The following is a 16,079-nucleotide window of genomic DNA, read 5'->3' as shown; positions in this document are numbered from 1 at the left end:
ATTATGGTGTAGTCTTATGGTATGGTCTTCTACTAGGCAGACATGCCATTATCTGCAACTTGTGGACTCGGGCAGCTTATAAGAATCTAAAGTCTCTTCTGTCTTTGTATGTGAGTTAGAAATGTATATTTTTAAATAAATTATTTTATAAAATTTACAAGTTTTGCTTCCTTCTGATTTTAGCTTAATACAGACTCGCTATACAAAATTTCCCAGTGTATTATAAAGAAGAAAATCAGTATAAATTACCTATTGAAACAAACCCAGTGGTGACTTCAGTTATCATTTTACATAATTTTTAAAAACCAGGACTTCTCCTGTGTATAAAGGTCCAATACTATATGGTACAATTTAAATAATTTGGAACATCCTGTGAGGATGCTTTGTGTTCTGACTTTTTTCATTTAGTGTTTTGCCATGGGCATTTCCTCATCACTATTTTGTTTTTGAAAACCACTATTAACTTATAGACTAACATGTTTGTATAATTTATGGATTGACAATGAATAGTATAACCATTGATTCACATTTAGGTTGTTTCTAATTTTTCATCATTAAAGTGACTTGAGATGTCTCTACAACTCTGATTATTTCCTTTTAATAGAGTTTTTTTAGGGGATAAATTTTTTGGATCTCACAGTATGAGTTTTTTTTTAATATAATTTATTGTCACATTTATTGTATGGTTTCCATACAACACCCAGTGCTCATCCCAACAAGTGCCCTCCTCAATGCCCATCATCCACTTTCCCCTCTCCCTCACCCTCCATCAACCCTCACAGTATGAGTTTTTAAAAGACAGTGCCACATATTATTCAATTATACTTCATTATATATCCACTAATGTATCTCACACTGGCAATCTATGAAAGTATCTATCTTATTGAACCATTTTTAAATGTGAACTTTTGCCAGTTTAAGAGGAAAAAGAATAATATTTAAAACTTGTTTTAATGTGTTTTTTTAAATCTCCCATCAAGGTTGAATAAATTTTTTCAAGTATTATTCACATGTTTTTTTTTGCTTCTTCTATGGGTTATCTTTATGTCTTTTGTCTGTTTTTATGCTGTTTTGTCTTTTTTATTGCAATATAGTGCCTTTGTTATTAACTTACAAGGCTTTTCTATGAAAGTCTATTAACCCTTTGTCATCTGGCTCAAATATGTTTCGCAATTTTTAATTGGTCTTTTCAATTTATTTATGCTTTTGGCCACAGAAAAATATAAATGTTATGTATATTCAGATGCTCAAAACGTAATGAGGTTTAAACCTCAAAGTTTAAATGCATGGTGGCTGAAAAACTCAAGCTCTAAAGTTACACTGCCATACTTTGAGTCTGATTCCATCACTTTCTAGGTATGTGACCTTGAATGAATGATTAAACCTTTCCATGCTTTAGTTTCACTAAGTGTAAAATGAGAACAATAATGGTAACTATCTCATGATGTCTTTATGAGGATAAAATATTTTAAATTCATAGAGAAGATACTTATACAAGTAATAGGGAAATAGTAAGCCCAAAATAAACATTTGCCATTTGCATTATTGCTTTTAGTAGTTAACTTTATGAATTTAAGGAGTTTTTCATTGTTCTTAATAATAAAAAATAACATACACATCCAGAGGTAAGTTGAATACTAACATGTTGTATTAACTAAACTTCAAATTTAGCTAAAGTTTGGGATACATAGTCTCATAAATTAAATGAATGATTAATTTGATTATTCTGGGGGAAATACTATTATGTCTTTTTGTTCATGTATCTAACAATTTTATTCATTCTTTCAACACATATCTTCTACTATGTGCCAGGAACTGTAGTTGAACAAATGGTAAATAAGACAGTTAAACAACTTTGCTTTTGTGGAGCTTACATTCCATTTGGAGAGGCAATAAACAAAATAAATCGGTGTCATGAAAAATGTAATGGAGAATAGAGGGCATAAGGAATGTAAAAGAGAGTGGTTAGAATTTTCAGTAGATTAGCCAGGAGAAACCACTGATTGTATTAGATTTCTATTGCTGTCAAAAATTACCACAAACTTAGTGGCTTAAAACTTCACAAGTTTATTACTTTGTATTTTCTGTGGGTCAGGTCAAGAGTTCAGGCACAAGCTACCTGGGTCCTTGGCTCATAGCCTCACAAGGTTGATATCAATGTTTTGACTGTGTTCTCATTCTCATGGTCCTCATCTACAACTCAGGGTCTTCTTCCGAAGTTATTCAGGTTGTTGGGAGAATTCAGTTCCTGGTGGTTGTAGGACTGAAGTTCCTGTTTTCTTGCTAGCTTGTGACTGAATTCACTCTCAACTCCTTGAAGCCACCTGCATTTTATAGGCATGTGACCCTGATGGGCAATTATTCACAACACAGTGGTTTGTGTCTTCCTTGAGGCCAGCTAGAGTGTCTATTTGACACTTCAATTTCTTTAAAAGGCTGGTTAGGACAGGCCCACATATCATAATCTGAATAACAACTCTTGATTAACTGACAGTCAACTGCTTAAAAACTTAATCATGAGTGATATTCCTTTATATTCACAAATCCACCCACACTCAAGGGAAGTGAGTTATATAGTGTGTATATTCCAGGGGGCAGAAGTCTTGGGGACTTCTTAGAATCTTGCCTATCATATAAAAAGTGATGTTTGGACAAACATCAAGGGATTTAGAGAGTGAGCTATGTGGGTAACTGGGAAAAGTATATTCTAGGCAGAAAGAATACCCCTTTCATGCAAGACCATGAAATTAAAGCATGTGGTATATTTAAATAACAGGAAGATTGGAGGGAGGGTCTGTGTAGCTGAAAAGAAACACTGAATGGATTGGAGACAACGGAAGTCAGGGTATTATGTAGACTGTTGTAGGTTATTGTAAGGACTTCAACTTTAATATGAGTAAAATTGATGCATGGATAGACCATGGTGGAGGGTTTTCAGCAGATGAATAATATAGTCTAACACTTTAAAATAATTCCTCCTGCTACCCTACTGAGAATAAACTATGGAGGGTCAGTGTGGGAAACAGTAGACAAGTTAGAAGATATTGAAAAAATTCAGGTGAGAGTCATGGGGTTCTTGGACTAAGTCAGTAGCAGTGAAGGTGATAAAAAAAAAAGATTGAATTTTGTAGATATTTTGCAGGTAGAGCCTATAGATTTGCCTGATGGGATAAACGTGAGATGTGAAAGAAAGATAGGCACCAACATTGATTAGAAAAATTTGGCTTGAACAATGGGAAAGCTAGAGTTTCTGTTTACTAAGAATGGGGAAGCTTTGGGGACGTCAGGTTTGGACATGACATCAGATTATTGCTTTTGGTTATGTTAAGTTTAAGATGTGTAGTTGACATCCAAATGGAAATGTCAAATGAAGGTTGAATATGTGAGTCTTCAGAATTAGGTTCAGAATTAGGTCTGGAATGGAAATACAAATTGTGAGTTTTTAGCATGAATAGGAGATATTTAAAGCCAGTAAGGCCAGATTATTGCTTTTGGTTATGTTAAGTTTAAGATGTGTAGTTGACATCCAAATGGAAATGTCAAATGAAAGTTGAATATGTGAGTCTTCAGAATTAGTGTTCAGAATTAGGTCTGGAATGGAGATACAAATTGTGAGTTTTTAGCATGAATAGGAGATATTTAAAGCCAGTAAGCCTGGATGAGAGACACTTTTCTAAAGAAGACATTCAGATGGCCAACAGACACATGAAAAGATGCTTAATGTCACTCCTCATCAGGGAAATACAAATCAAAACCACACTGAGATATCACCTCATGCCGGTCAGATTGGCTAAAATGAACAAATCAGGAAACTAGATGCTGGAAAGGATGTGGAGAAATGGGAACCCTCTTGCACTGTTGGTGGGAATGCAAACTGGTGCAGCCACTCTGGAAAACAGTGTGGAGGCTCCTCAAAAAATTAAAAATAGATCTACCCTATGACCCAGCAATAGCACTGCTATGAATTTACCCAAAGGATGCAGGAGTGCTGATGCATAGGGGAACCTGTACCCCAATGTTTATAGCAGCACTTTCAACAATAGCCAAATTATGGAAAGAGCCTAAATGTCTATCAACTGACAAATGGATAAAGAAGATGTGGTTTATATATACAATGGAATACTACTTGGCAATGAGAAAGAATGAAATCTGGCCATTTGTAGCAACATGGATGGAACTGGAGGGTATTATGCTAAGTGAAAGAGGTCATACAGAGAAAGACAGATACCGTATGTTTTCACTCTTATGTGGATCCTGAGAAACTTAACAGAAGACCATGGGTTAGGGGAAGGGGGAAATAAAGTTACGGAGAGGGAGGGAAGCAAACCATAAGAGACTCTTAAATACTGAGAACAAGCTGAGGGTTGATGGGGGGTGTGGGAGAGGGGAAAGTGGGTGATGGGCATTGAGGAGGGGACCTGTTGGGATGAGCACTGGGTGTTTTATGGAAACCAATTCGACAATAAATTATATTTAATATAAAAAAAGTAGTATATAGAGAAGACCAAGGACTGAGTTCAGCAGACTCTAATTCAGCAGGTTGGGAAGAAGAAAAGGAATGAACAAGAGAGTGAGAAAAAGCAGTAGCTGAGGTTAGACAAAAATCAAGAGTACATAGTGACTTGAAAGCCAAGGAAAGGAGTGTGTGTGGTCAACTGTATTAACACTGCTGGTGGGCCCAGTAAGATAAAGACAGAAAATTAGTTTGACTTAGCAAAATGGAGGTCATTGGTGGCCATGAGGGGAACAGATTCATTACAATGGTAGAGATGAAAGTCTCTTGAGTGATGATTAAAAATGAATGAAGGGATGCCTGGGTGTTTCAGTTGGTTAAACCTCTGACTCTTGATTTTGGCTCAGGTCATCATGATCTTGTGGTTCATGACTTTGAAACCTGCATCGGGCTCTGCACTGACATTGTGGGGCCTGCTTGGGATTTTCTGTCTTCTCTCTCTCTCTCTCTCTCTCTCTCTCTCGCTGTCATTCCCCTTCTTGCTCTCTCTCTCTCAAAAATAAATAAACATTAAAAATATGAATGGATAGAGAAGAATTCGAGAGACTGTAGACAATCTATTGAGCAGTTTTGCTAAAAGAGAAACAGAAGAGGCATTAGTTAGGAGAACATGGATCCAAGAGAGAGTTTTTGGTTTGTTTGTTTTTCCAAAGGGAGAAAAAATATGTTTAATTGTTTATAGAAGTGGTCCATTAGAGAGAGAGAATTTGATGATACAGGAGAAAAAGGAAAGGCTTTGCTCAAGGCATGATTTTGAATGGGGAAATGAGATGGGACCAAGAGCCCAAGATGGGAGGGGTCGCATGGGTACAGAAAGTTGTGGATGTTCTCCTTTGATTGCTTCGGTTCTCTCAATGAACTAAGAAGCAAGGTCAGCTAAGACTGAGGATGATAATGGAAGTGCATGAAGTGTGAGGAGGAAGGATAAGGTATGAAATCCTTCTGCAGGTGAGCCGGAGAGCAAACTGACTAGGCACATGTAACGTGATTGTTAGGCAGCACTATAAACCTACTTGAGATTCATGTTCATGACTTAATATAATAAGACTAGTTTATATTCTGTGTGCTTTTTTCCAGTCATGTTAGTTGCAGAGGTTCCAGAGAAGTGTATATAGAATAAAGAAAAAGTGATTGTAATGATGGGTCATGGAATTTAAGCTGGTAAGAAGGGAAAGGAGTATATGATGGAGGAGAGAAAAGTGAAAAGCACACATTGATGACCTGCTATGTACTGTGGTAAATTCTTAGAATAGATTAGTAGATTACTAGTCTTTCTTTAAAACCGGCTTGGTGATGATCTCAATGTTGTATCATATAAAGTGTTAGGGGGAAGTCAAGTGGTCATAATCTCTGGCTCCTGGTGGGCCGAAGGTAACTCATCACAGTGATTTATTTTGATTTCAGAGTATATCCGTAGTTGCTGTATCTACTGGCACACCAATGAGGGAGGAAAGGGCAAGAATTAATATCTTTGCTTTATATCTAGATGTATACAGGTAGGCATGGAGAAAGGATCCCTGGACAAAGTTGTAAAACAAAGTTGGAATTTATTATTCACTCCAGTCAGTATTTCTCTTTGGGACCATTGGCTTCCTCAATTCAGCTCAGCACCCCATGCTGCCATATGGTTGTTCCATGTTGCCCAATCAGTCTCCCTCCCAATTTCATGCGGAACACCCATGCTTCATAATTTCCTCTTCTCTCAGGTTTCCTTTGTTAAAAACTGCACGTGAAGGGTTCATTCCTACTGAGTCATACATTAACCACTTTGGTTAACTAATTCCAGTTTGGTTAAGTTTTCAATATTATTCTCTCTCCTAGAAAGAATGCTATTTCCATAGTAAGAACTACATATATACTACAACCTGGAAAAAATGTATAAATTCCTGGAAACATATAACTTATCAGTTTTGGAAGACATAGAAGATTTAAATGGACTGATTACCAGCAATGAAATAGAATCAGTGATCAAAAAACTCCCCAATAAAGAAAAGTCCAGGACTAGATGGCTTCACAGATGAATCATACCAAATACTTAAGGAAAGATTAATTCCTATTCTCAAACTTTTTCAAAAAAAATAGAAGAGGAAGGAAAACTTCCAAATTCATTTTATGAGGCCAGTATAGTAAAAAACACAGTTTACATCATGAACCAGATCACAAATACATGTATCTACATAAACACCCCTATGCAGCTGAAAAGATTTATGAACTCATGCCCCTACTACTTGTGATGCGCTCTGATGCTTTCTGTTATTGTATTCAATTTAAAAACTTACTGGTTGGGACCCTCTAAGTGATGTACCAACCACCAATGGGTTGACAGACTGCAGTTTGACAGTAAGAGGAATTTTGATACTTATAATGCAGGCCAGTTTTAATCATGGAGGAGATTTAAGGCAGGTTCCAGCAGAGCACAGTTTGAAAACGAAAGACCTATTGGTTTGTCTTAAATTATTTGTAGTAATTCAAAAAATAAAAAATAAAAAAGAGGTCGGGGTGTCTGGCTGGGTCCACTGGAAGAACATGCAATTCTTGATCTCAGGGTTGTGAGTTCAGGTCCCATGCTGAGTGTAGAGATTGCTTAAATTACTTACTTATTTAATTAAAAAAAAGATTTTATGTTATATGCTAGTGAAATATACTGGTATACTTAGGAGAAATAGATTATGGTCTTAGTTCTACCAAAAATAATGGCAAAGATACTAAAAATAAATCAATCACACTGTGTCGAATCTTTAAAAATAAATTCATGGAGTATGCTAAATAATGATAACAACTAAGAACATATTCATTAATTTTGATCACCAATTTCTCTTCTTGAAGGCATTGATATGCTTTACTTATTTGTTCAAGACAATAAATGCCAGTCACTATTCTAAAAGACCGATTTACTCTACCCCTATGATAATTCCGTTTTGTTGTTGTTGTTGTTGTTGTTGTTGTTTTATAGTTCTTAGTCTACAGATGAGGAAACGGGCACAGAGATTAAGGAATTTGCCATAGGTTCCTTGGTAAGTAAGAGCGTCAGGCAGTTTGGTTCCTAAGTCCATGCTCTCAACCACTACCATATGGCTACGACCACTACTTAGGGGTGGCTAAGTCAATGTTTTGTCCGCTTTGGGTTTCTTTTATCATATTTCTCATTATGCTACAAGGGACTCAATGATTTCTGGCTATATTAATAATGCTAATAGCTGCCTTTGTGCTGTTATCTCTTTTTAAACTTATGGCACCCATAAAGTAAATGTTTTTATTATTTCTTTGATTATTTTTCACCTTAGACTACAGGTGAGAAAACTGAGGCTGTGTAACTAATTTGAGAGCATGCATGGGTGGTGGAGATAGGTGTTAAATCCAGGTCTCTGTACTGTAGGACTCGGATAAGATTTGATTACTATTAAATCTTGATGCTCACTCTATTCCCCCCACTTCTCTGTGAACTCCATATTTACAATGTAGTTTTTTTATTTTCTTTGTGTTGATTTTCTTTGTGTGCCGGCTGCCTTTCTATCACATTTGCTCTCCTGCTCTGCTTCCTCCTCTAAACCTTCCTCCTCTAAACCTCTAAACCTTGACTTTCCATAGTTGCTTCTCTTCCACCGTGGAACTCACGCTGTCACTGACACTGTAGTGTCTGTACTGACTACTGAGGGGGTCATGTTGTCTGCTTTTTAATTATTACATAGCTTGTTCTTTTGAAACTGTCTTCTGACATGAATGAAGGGGCTATTTATTTCCAATAGGAAATTTCATTGTTTGGGGTCAGAAGTCTTTTTTTTTTAAATCAAATTGCTTTACTCTGGGAAACAAGAACACTCTTTCCCTGTACTGGTTCCTATTTTTCTATTATCAACCATTCTCCGAATGCAGAAGAGCGTCTGGTTTTACTGTTCACCATATGAGGGTTACGTGTTTATGATTTTGGAATGCCTTGATGGATCTGAGGTATTAATATTAAAGTCCACAGTGGTGAGAAAACATAGTGTAGATGTTTGCCTGCTTGATGGCATGGGTTATGTGGATCTTAAGGTACCTAAATGGCTTGAATCAAAGATACTAGATAGCTTACAGTTAGTTCAAAATACTAATTTTGTTTTCTAATATTCCTAGAATGTAGTTAGAAAAAACGTTCTAGGTAAAAGTAAAATATATTATTTCAAGGAGATATAACTGTAACCAAGTCAAGTAAATACAAACAAAAGATACACACACATACACACACTTGCTAAATTTTAAAATAACACACAGAGTTCCATTTGTGCTTCTTCAAATTGATCGAAAAGATCATTTTAAACATAAAGATTTTGTAGGTAGCCTTCTAAATAAAGCTTATAAAAATGTGTTTCTTAAACTCCTTTCATAACCTATTAGAACTCACCATCCCTCCTAACTGCTTTATTGGGCAGGTGTAGATTATTGCCGTAGGTGTTATATGAGGCTTCTATCATTTCTCCCATTTACTCACAGCCATTTCTTGGGATAGGGGAGTGGGAGAGGCTTTAAAAATTACTTAGGGCAGCTCTTTCTGCCCACTGGTCCTATCCCTGTGCTTTAATAAAATCACATTTTTGCACACACACACACACACACACACACACACACACACAAATAAATAAATAAATGACTTAGGTTGAAAATGGCTCATCACAGGTTTCAGTATTTTCCAAAATGGCTCTTAATTGAGTCCTGATAGGATACGTATGTTTTAGTAGCGAACAAGGACTGGAAACCAGCATTTAGTGGAAAGACCATTGAATACCAGAAGATTCAAATCCTAGCCTCCATTCTGTTACTTAATAATTGTGTGAGGTGGGGCTTCTCATTCTAATCTCTTTCATGTTCCTTTTATCTGAAATGGAGTTCAAAACACCTGCTGGGTCTAACTCAGAAATTTATTCCCCAGAGCAAGGGAGATGTAAGTGATGAAAGTATATGAATAGCAAAGGCAGTGCTCTGATTTTATTTCTGGATTTGATTTATGTTAAGTCACACAAATCCCCCAAAAGATAAGAATATTCATTGTTATCAACTACTTACCTCTGATTGATCTAAAGTCCTCATATATTCTACAAGTATGCTGAATTAATTGTTTGGATATTATACTGTTCCTTAAGTTTTCAAAATAAATATCACCAGAAAATCCTGACAACTTAAAATAGATTACATGCTTTATATGGTGTCTAAAACTTTTCATGCATTGTAGTAAAAAATTAGTCATATGTTTTATATGACGTTCTGATATAAATCCACACATCAACTTGGAGTTTTCTTCATAGCTTATTTGTAATACATTAGTCATTGTTGGGTCTATTAGTCAGAAGTTTCAAATCTATAATGCGGTTGTCATTTTTAGTAATTATTTTTAAAATGCTAACATACAATTTAGTTTGTTGAAATTCAGCTTTATTCACAGATTTCTCCTTCTGTTCTTTTGCAGGTCAATGTGGATAATCTCAAAATAACAGTGCCTCTCTTACTGTAAGCATTTTAGATGTGTCGTCATATTAATCTTTTGCCCTTTACTATTTCCGTTAATTAATTTTGCCCTTTAACTTTTGCTGATCAACGTGGACTAAATTGTAATTGCAACATTTCTATGAAATAATACAAAATTAAGGCTGATAGTAGCATGCTGTGAGTTAGTGAGAGATATTAACATTTTTGAACTTGGTAAGTTGATTTAAAACCAGTTAGACTTAGAATCAACTTTTGATTTATTTTAAATTGTAGGTGTGAGAATTTTGAATATTATATTGTGATTAAAGTTTTCTTGCAGTGTCTGATAAATACTGATGGTTTGGAAACATGTGGCTTTACATCTCTATTACATTCATTGTCATTACAAAGTTAAAATATGCAGTGAGGTAAGGAAAGGATTACATATCTCATGAGTATCTATATTAATTCCCATAAATGAATTGAAATATTGACTTTAATATAGATTACCCAATATGGGGCACCTAGCTGGCTCAGTCAGTAGAGCATGGGAGTCTTGAACTTGGGTTTGTGTGTTCAGGTCCCATGTTGGGTATAGAGCCTCCTTAAAAAAATTGATTACCCAACACAGTTGATAGTTTATTCACTAAGTGAACATATAATTATGACTTACCCTGTACCAGATAATGTATGAGGTGATGAGGGTAGAGTGATGAATAAAATTTAATTCCTACTCCAAAAGAACTCAGATTCTAATGGAAAAGATGGACACATAGTCATAGGTGTATGTTAAAATTAGTGCCACATTGGAGGTATGTGTTGGGTACTATGGAAACACACAGGAAAGCCACTTGGATCTTCAGATTGAGGGAAGGCTTTCTGGAAAGCCTAATGCCACCTAAGCTCTCTCTTCAAAACATTTAGAAAAAAATTATAAATGGAACACAAGAACATGTAACAATAATAAAATGATTTAGAAGATCTTGTAATCAAAGAAACAGAACCATTTCTATTCAGTGGCTAATTGGTTTCCTAGGGGTAAGCTGTTTTAAATATTTTTGCTTGCATTTCTTTTGGTGATTTCTCCATATCACTAAATTATATGATTAGACCTCCTTGGTGTCTTTTAGAGTTACTTATCATTTTATTACTTCTACAGGTTACTTTTGTGTTCATAAATAATGACCCAACACATTGTTAAGAGATGATATTATCACTTCTGCTGTTTCCTCCATCTTTTTACCTTTGTCATTCTCCACCACTTATCAGCTACCCTATTATTTTTATTTTGTTAAGATTGTTATCATTGTGACTTGATAGGAAACAGTAAACAAGTTTTTCACTTTTTCTGCATTAATTGACTGTGTACATTTATGTTTTTATGACTATGCTGGGTCATGTACTGTGCTCTGATGAAATGGATTCTCTTTTCTTAACTATCACTTACTTAAAATCATGCCAAAGATGTATATTTTCCACATTGGAATCATGACTTTTTACACAACTTTACTTCCCTCTGCTCTACTGTAATTTTGGTTAGAAATTGACTTTTCTTTCTTGTTTAAAAAAAAGGCAAGCCTCCTATGCTTTCAGTTAGCAATTGACTTTTCTGTTTTAAAGACTTTGTTTTCTAGGCCTTACCTTTCAATTGCACTTAGTTAAATTTCTATTCTGCACTTTCCAGCCTCTAGCAATTTGTTGCTCTCTCTCATTTGCTTATATTTCTCTTACCTTCTTCTTGGTTACATATTAATTCTATTTTTATGGATTTTTGTTTTTATTTTAGAAGAGTCTCAGGGGAGTTGAAAAATAGAGATGTATCACTGAGACCTAGTATGAGTTTATAGGAAACTACAAACAGTCACAGGTTGTTTAAGGTTGAAGTGTTAAACAGCAGGACACATGACTGAAATATTGCTAGGCATCATATCATGAGGACCTTACAGATACATTTACTGAGGACTTTAGACATTATCTTACGGGAACTGAGTGTTTTAATTGTGAAAGTAGTATGATTATGTGAGGGAGGTATATTTAAAGACTAGAGGCAGGGAGCAAATTTAGAAAGCCGTTGAAAGAGTCCATATTGATAATGAAGATCTGATCTAAAGGCAAATGATCAGAGCGAAGATGGGAAGGAAGTAATAAAGAGATGGTGCAGCAGAAATTTCCAACATTGATTAAAATATCAAAGCAAGAAATGCTGAGTCCAAATAGGATAAATGCAAAACCAAACAAAACTGGCAAATGAGGATAAAACTTCTGAACACTACAGATAAAAAGAAAAAGCAGCTAGAAAAAAAAAAAAAAGATGTATTACTTTGCAAGGAGCTAATAAAGGCAAGATAAGGGTATTAGCTATTTTTTTTCTAAAAAAATACAGTGGACGCCAGAGGATAATGGAGTGATAATCTTTAAAATGCTAAAATAAAATAGGATGAGTCATAGGTTATAATTAAAGTCTAGTCTATTTCTACTTTTGTTTGATTTGCTATGTGATAAGGAATGCCACTGTTCATTAAGACAATATTTTTCTGGAAAAAAAACACTGACTTAAATTCAGGAGATTTGGAGATGACCATAAAAAAGTGTAATTTAAATAATTAATTTTGGAAGATAATGGGCTAGGTAGAACCACTAAGAGATTTAAACACTCACCATTTAATATGTTCTGAATGGTTACAAGTCCTACACAATCTAGAAGCAAGACTTAGCTTTTTAAAAATTCCCTTCAGGGGCACCTGGGTGGCTCAGTTGGTTAAGCATCTGACTCTTGGTTTTGGCTCAGGTCATGATCTCATGGTTTGTGGGTTTAAACCCTACATTGGGCTCTGTGCTGAAAGCATGGAGCCTGCTTTCCATGAAGGGATTCTCCCTCTCCCTCTCTCTGCCCCTCCCCCACCCGTTCTCTCTGTCTCTCTCTCAAAATAAATAAATTTAAAAAAACTTAAAAAAAATAAAATTTCCCTTGGGCTCTAATGTTTAATAATTTCTAAATCTCTTTTTCATTATACTTAAAAGAAACTTGATTCAGATTAACTATGGCAATATTTGTAAAACATATTAAGGTCAATAATATAAATGAAATGAAAATTATAAGAAGGCCATGTACAATAGAGTGTTTATAAAGAGACAGGTCACAGTGGGTATTTTCAAGAACGGTTAGACAGTAAATATGAAAATAAGACTATGCGATGTTATGTCCAGGCAGGTATTATGAAAACAAAAGTGAGAGGCAGTACAACATAGTGATTAAAGGTATGGGCTTGAGAACTCAATTTTCCAAGTGAAAATGCCATCTTTTCAAATTATTAGCTGTGTAACCTTCAGAAGTTTCCTAACCCATTTGAATTTTAGTTTCCGCACCTATAAAACCTTTTGAAGATTGTGGCATAAAATCATAAGCATTCTTCACATGTTAACTGTTATTATAATGAAAAGTTGGCAAAGTAAGGTTAGTACATTCATAGTAATTGTGTAATATTTTTTGCCGGATTCTGGTATTTGGCTTAGGCAAAGGAAGTACCTGAGGAACTTCACATTTTATATAATAATGAAAGAGTGAAAACAGAAAACAAAAAATTATTGAATTCCCGCTGAATGGTACGAATTGTGTTGGCACTCCACAGATATAATTTTCTTTAACCTTAAAATGAGTCTATAACATAGTATTATTTTGTTATTTTACAGATGAGGAAGCTGGCTTAGAGATGTGAAGGATCCTAGATCACTGTCAATTTAACAAAATGATTTCTTTTATCAGTGAGAAAGTGGGGTGAATTTCAGGGAGGAGACTGATTTCCTTATATGAATCATAGAAAAAAACACAATAGGTGGTTAACTGCTGACACATAAAACTGATTCATACCTGTGGATATAGCATATCTCCTGTTAACAATGCTGTGTCCCTGCCATCTATGGATGATTATTTGGTCTGTCTGTTGATTTCTTTTCTTTTTACTATCACTTTATTTGCAGTAGAGTCAATCAATTCTAGATGGAACTGAAAATAGATGAGTTATACCTTTTTACCTGAAGACTTACCTCTTTCCTTTCTACTTTTCATGTACCCTATCTTTCAGTAAAAACTATTTTTCTTTTTTTTATTTTTCTTTTTAATTTTTTTTAAGATTTTATTTTGAAGTAATCTCTACACCCAAGATGGGGCTTGAGCTTACAAGCCTGAGATCAAGAGTCATTCATTTTACCAAACAAGCCAGCCAGACACCTCAATAAAAACTATTTTTAGAAGAATGTCTGAAGTCAATCATTTATACCTGGATGTAAATTCAATTTGTTTTACCTTCTCCTCAGAAGATTATCTCAAATCTTATCTTCCCTTTATTAGACATTTCACTCTATTAAAGGAAATCCGGGCATTTTTGAGTAAGGAAGGCATACTTTGGGAAGTTGGGAAGTGATATTTTCCGGATTTCCTGAAATATAATAAATTAAGTTGGAAATAATTTACCTGTATATCAAATAAACCCTAAAACAAAACAGAAGCCTAAACTGGTTATTAACTTTTCAAGCAGTTGTTGAAAATTATTTAAATGATAAAAAAAAATCAAACATCACTTTGTAATATGTCTTTTCTTTATTGGTCTCCAGACTGTGCCCTAAAGTAATGCAGAAGTTCCAAGTTTTTATATAAAGTCAAATCATGAAACATGGTTATATACAGCTGAATTTAGGTATTATTACTATATTTGGATTATATTGGTGGGGTTGCCTTTTTGCTTGTACTTAGATATATGAATGCCTTGCCACTCTCAATTAGTCAGGCTTATATTGATCAAGAATAATTGGAGGGCACGTGGGTGGCTCAGTTGGTTAAATGTCTGACTTTGGCTTAGGTCATGATCTCATAGTTTGTGAATTCGAGCCCCGTGTCGGGCTCTGTGCTGACAGCTCAGAGCCTTGGAACTTGCTTGGATTCTGTGTCTCCTTCTCTCTCTGTCTCTGCCCCTCCCCATCTTGTGCTCTCTCTCTCTCTCTCTCTCTCTCTCTCTCTCTCAAAAAGAAATAAATATTTAAAAGAAAAAAGAAGAAGATCTTGAGGTCATGAGTTTGAGCCCCAATTTGGGTGTTGAGATTACTTTAAAAAAATAACGAGGAAAAGTACTCATGCTAGTAATTCTTGAATAGCTTCTGTGGATAGGAAATATTGGTCTCTATTAGTTAGGGTTAGAGTAGGATGCTATACTAAAGAGAACAATGTTTCAGTAAGTTAAATGAGATGAGATGATTTCTCCTTTACATAAAAGTTCAAACTGAGTGGTTCAACTCTGCTCTATGAGGTTATTCAGAGATACAGGTTCTTTCCCCACTGGTTGCCCTGTCATCCCCTAGAGCTGTCATCCTCTGCATGGCAGAGACCAAGTCTCTGTAAATCCCAGCTGATAATAAGGAGAAGGACAACATGGTGGGTGTATAGTCATGGTCCCAAGACTCAGGTCCATAACAGGCATATATCACATTATCTTCTATGGAGAAAAACAGCCACATGACTTCATTATAAAAAGGAGGCTAGAAAATTCCATTTAGTTTTGTGTCTAGGAATAAAGGGAAAATACATTTGGTAGACAAACTAACAGACTGCCTTATGGTGTGTGCTATTTCTATTGATCATGGTAAGGCTTCCTGATTATATACAGTTTTTTTTTTCTGAAAAGGGTAAGAATTGGTATAATTTCTGTATGGACCCTTAAACTGGAGAAATAATAATGACTTTTATTTTTCTGCAGACTGTGTGCAGTATTACACTGTGACTATAATGGTGAGAAATTATAATCTTTCTTTGAATAAGATCCTCCCTACTCTTTTTAAAAAACTGATTTGATCTCAGAAGGATAGGAAGCAATATTAAAAATTGTGATTTGCCTATGTCTTGTGAATTTGTTCCTAGTTCCTTTTATTGAGAGGGGAAAAAACCAGCTTCTACTACCAATGCTGCAATGAAAAACATAGTTCTTAGCAGATCAAAACGTTTTAATCTCCTTTCTTCCTGAATCAGTGCTTAATTTCAGCATTGCTTAGTAGATATTTTCTAATGTGTCCTCTTTTAAGATGATCTAGAGTACAGGTAACCTTTAAGGGGAGGTTTACTGTAAAGGCTTTCTTTATG

At 35.1% G+C, this 16,079-nt stretch overlaps 1 long non-coding RNA gene across 1 annotated transcript in view; it reads left to right on the top strand.

Annotated features, from left to right (window-relative positions):
• LOC113601272 (uncharacterized) overlaps window positions 1–16,079 on the top strand; it is a 100,535-nt gene that overhangs the window by 3,373 nt on the left and 81,083 nt on the right. The window contains exon 3 of the long non-coding RNA XR_008299328.1: window positions 9,954–9,994. This is a non-coding gene — a long non-coding RNA (uncharacterized LOC113601272). The remainder of the gene's footprint in view (window positions 1–9,953; window positions 9,995–16,079) is intronic.

The sequence above is a fragment of the Acinonyx jubatus genome, chromosome B3 (genome assembly GCF_027475565.1).
Source record: "Acinonyx jubatus isolate Ajub_Pintada_27869175 chromosome B3, VMU_Ajub_asm_v1.0, whole genome shotgun sequence".
NCBI classification, from domain to species: domain Eukaryota; kingdom Metazoa; phylum Chordata; class Mammalia; order Carnivora; family Felidae; genus Acinonyx; species Acinonyx jubatus.
The sequence above is the reverse complement of the archived record's forward strand: the minus strand, read 5'-3'. Positions and strand labels throughout refer to the sequence as shown.